The following is a 4,634-nucleotide window of genomic DNA, read 5'->3' on the forward strand; positions in this document are numbered from 1 at the left end:
CAAAAATTTACCCTTTCCTTTACTATACTAGACTAATTTTTATGATAGTCAAGGGGTTTACTATTAATTAAGTCAATTTTTATAGATTTGGTGCTAATGAGGTAGGTTGGAGCCTTTTCAGAAGCTAAAATTTATAAATGGCCATTATCAAGCCTTGGTGAAGAGGGGAGGGGGCTTGCTCCATATTCAACATAGTTATAAAGTGAATTATCCACAAACTTCTTGTAATCATCATTGGTCCTTTTGACATCCTTTCGACCCTTTAAGCCTAAGACACATAGTGAGCCTAATCAACTTGATAACAATGTAAAACTTAAGAATTCCTATAGTAACCAATCCCTACTTGCATGAATTTAAAAACATAGTAGATAGTTTTTTGTTGTAGTGATTCTTTGATAGAAAGAAATGAGTGAGACCACCAATTTCAAACATTTGATATCATTTTCCATTTTATTGAAGGGTATCACAAGAGGCAAGCTTCTTTCTTTTTTTGTGGCCACCCATTCTTCCACTAATGAGACTATCATCCTCTCCATGACTACCTATAAGAACAAAAGTAAGCCCTTTTGCAAAATTGGTAGGATTTTTCTCTATGGAGAAAGTAATTTTAACTCTTGAATTCCTAAGCTCAAGGTCAACACACACCATATGAAGTTTATTGTACATAAGAATCAAATTGTAGATGCTTCTACTATGGTGAATATACATATTAATGTTGGCATTATAACAGACAAAGAGAGATTGTTGGCATTTCATTAAGGATATTGACAAGGTTGTTGATGATTATGGATATAATTGATCAAGGATGTTTACTGTCTTAATATTATTATTTTGTCATTGATGTCAAGAAATTGATTTTCTAGTTCAGTATGATGTTGCCATATCTTAAGAAGTATGATTTGATGAGTATAAAGATGTCGGTAAAAGACATAGAAAGAATGTGATGAATAAGGGAAGGAATAAGTTATTCAATGGGCAACTATTACCGAGTTAGACAATGATGAGATCATGATGTTTAGATTGTTTTGATATCCTACATATGTTATTGATTGTAAGGTTAATACTATATTATGTTACCGAGCAAACAACCTAGTCTATGAACCCTAAGCAACCTAGTCGGTAAACCCTAAGGTTATCGCTATCGGTTAATGAAGATAGAATGTCTACCGAGTAAATTTTAGTATTTAGCGAGTTGCAACCGAGTAGTAATAGAATGCATTGAATGAATAAAAGCATTATTTAATAAAGGAAGCTGATGCGCTGGAACTAATTAAATGATTGGTATGTCGTGCATGAAGTTTGTTAAAGAATCTATGGTAAAGGAAAATCGGCAGAAAGATTTACAGCTCAGATTGAACCGTAATACCCTAGCACAAGTTCCAAGAAATGTATGCAAGTTCCAGGGCAGGGTAAAATGTTTTCAGATCGAAGGATACATTGAACCTGGTCAAGATTGAAGATCTGATGGCTATTATTGATCATGGGATATGTGATCAAGGAGATTAAGCAGTTGGCGAATTGTTTATAAATAAGGAACTGTTAATAAACAATGTATGCGGGCAAGTGTATGCATAGGGATGCTACATAGTGATTACCGAGCATAGAAGCTTGAAGACCTGTTTGAATAATAGAGTATAGAGCCCAGCAAATGGACAAGATAAGTCCTATTGTATTGAGAAAATAAGAATCTGCTTTAGCATTTTAGATGTGAATTTGCAGATAGATTTTTATTACTGTTATTTTGTGAAGTGACAAAAAATCTCTTAACCAAGTGGACTTAACAGTCTTATTTGTAAAAACCTCTAGCAAGGTGACATTATGATTGAGTGTTTGAAATCCTTTAACAAGGTCACTTCTAACAAGGTGAAGATCCTAACAGATCTGAGGGAAATCCCTTAACCAGGTCACATCTAGCAATGTGTTTGTAATCTTTAACAGGATTTTCTTTTAACCGAGCATACCCTAGAAGAGTATATTTCTTAGAGTGTCTGAAATCCCACAGTGGTTTCTCCCTATTTGGGTTTCCACGTTAAATCTGGTGTTATGAGTGTTATGATGTTTATATGCTTTTGAGTTTGCATGTTTAGTAGTTTTGGTTATATTACTAAAGTATATGTTACTGAGGTTGAATCTATTGTTTTTATTGAAGGTTAAGTTTGTATGATTCACCCCCCCTCTCATCTTATTAGCTTGGCATTTGTAGTTAACATTAAGTATCAGAACTATCAATTGGTATCAGAGCTTTGGAATCTGGAAGAAAAAGTTTAAAGGTACTTGAGGCAAAGATCCAAAGATGTATAAGAGGGATGCACCAAAGTTGAACAAGTCGAGTTTCTCTACATGGCTGAAAAGGATGAAGCTGCACCTATCAGGAGTTGGAGAATATGTTGTATATTATCTAGAGAATGATTTCATCACACTGAGCACCTATCCATTTACAATGGAAGAGATAAAGTAAAAGCAAGAACATATCCAAGCGATGATTGAATAGCATCTGCATTGACCGATTCAGAGTTTAATGATCTGGAAGGCTACAATGATGCAAAGGCAATGTGGGACAAGCTCATATCTGTGTATGGTGGATATGAACATGTTCAAAGAGAAAAACTGGATAGTCTAAGAGGACAACTTCAATCTGTGAGGATGAATGAAGGTGAGAACATAACCCAGTATAGTACAAGACTAAAAGAGATTGTCAATCAAATCAAAGGAGCAGGTTGAACTATTGAAGAAAAGGATATAACAAGTAAGTTGTTAAGAAACCTTCTACCTGCTTATGCAATTTGAGTCTTTACAATCAATGAATTGAGGTCTGCACCCAATATGCCAGTTTCTTTAGATGCTACTATTGGTAAGCTACATGCATTTGAGCTAAGTAATTTTGATAACAGTGGGTCATCAGTAAATAAAGTTGAGTCTGCATTTAGTTCTTTTCATATTGGTGAATCTGATGATTACAATGATAGAATGAGTAAATACACTAAAGGGGATCACAGTGGAGCAAGTGAAAGATTTCGCAAGAACAAGGAAGAAGTACACAAATTGTATGAAGAAATCAGAAAGCAAGAAGAGTTTGAAGCACTATTAGCCAGAAGGTTACCGAGAGGCAAAGGTAAGTATAAAGGAAAACTACCTTTGAAATGTTTTAGTTGTGATAAGATAGGACATATGGCTTCTAATTGTCCTAACAAAGAATCTACTGAAAAGAGAGATTACCGAGATGACAAACAGAAAGATAATCATTATAGAGGATACTGAGACTTCAGAAGAAGAGATAGAAAGTCATGCTTAATAGCTGATGAGGAATCCAATGATGATAAATCAGATGAAACTGATACAGAGGAAGTAGTTTATGTGGCTATCAAAGATGGATCAGATGAAGAAATGTATGAAGAAAAAGCCCTAATATCTCACATAAATACTAATGATTCTTGGATCATAGATAGTGGACACTCACATCACATGACAGGTGATAAACACAAGTTTGTTATGTTAGAATATTATGATGGAGGCTATGTAAGATTTGGTAATGATGCACCATGTCCGGTAAAAGGTAAAGGATCCATAACACTTCTTGACAATGCTAGATGCAATGATGTTTATTGGGTTGAAAGATTGTAATACAATTTGTTGAGTGTAGCACAGCTAAACAATACAGGTTACTGAATAGAATTTTAGAAAGGAATTGCCAAAGTTCATGACAAGCATGGAAAGTTAGCTACTACTAGGACACAAATAAAAGGTAATACATTTCATCTTGACTCAACTCGAAATAAGTGTCTGTATGCAAAGATAGATGATACCTAGTTATGGCATAAAAGGTTTTGTCATGTAAATTTTTATAATCTGATCAAAATAAGCAAGAAGCATCGAGTAAGAGGTCTACCAAGTCTTGAAAAACCTGAGAATGCTATGTACCGAGGATGCTAGATGGGTAAAATGACAAGATCAAGCTTTACAAGTAAGTCCTACACTTCTAAGGGACTTTTAGATCTTGTGCACACTGATCTTTGTGGTCCTATGAAAGTTCAAAGTTATTATGGTGATAAATATTTCATATTATTTGTGGATGATTATTCAAGGATGATGTCAGTTGTGTTTTTAAAAGAAAAATTAGAAGCTTTTCAAATGTTTAAATGGTACAAGGCAAGAGTTGAAAATGAAACAGGAAGACAACTGAAAAGTCTTAGATCAGATAGAGGAGGAGAGTTCACATCTGATGAGTTTAACTTATTCTATAATGATCATGGTATAAGAAGACAAGTCTCTGCACTGAGAACTCCACAACAAAATGGAATAGCTGAGAGGAGAAACAGATGTATTGTGGATTGTGCCAGAACCCTGATGATTGAAAAGAAAGTGCCACAAACATTTTGGAGAGAAGCAATAAGCACAGCAGTTTACACCCTGGACCAAGTACAACTGAAGAAAGGAACTTTGAAGACACCATATGAAATCTAGTATGACAAGAAACCTAATGTAAGTTACTTCAAAATCTTTGGAAGTAGATGCTATATACACAAAGATGATAGAAATGGAAAGTTTGATCAGAAAAGTGAAGAAGGAACATTTCTTGGTTATTCTTCTAGAAGCAAAGCATTTAAATGTCTGATCAAATCATCTGACAAAATAGT

Source organism: Cryptomeria japonica, chromosome 3 (assembly GCF_030272615.1).
Source record: "Cryptomeria japonica chromosome 3, Sugi_1.0, whole genome shotgun sequence".
Lineage (NCBI taxonomy): Eukaryota > Viridiplantae > Streptophyta > Pinopsida > Cupressales > Cupressaceae > Cryptomeria > Cryptomeria japonica.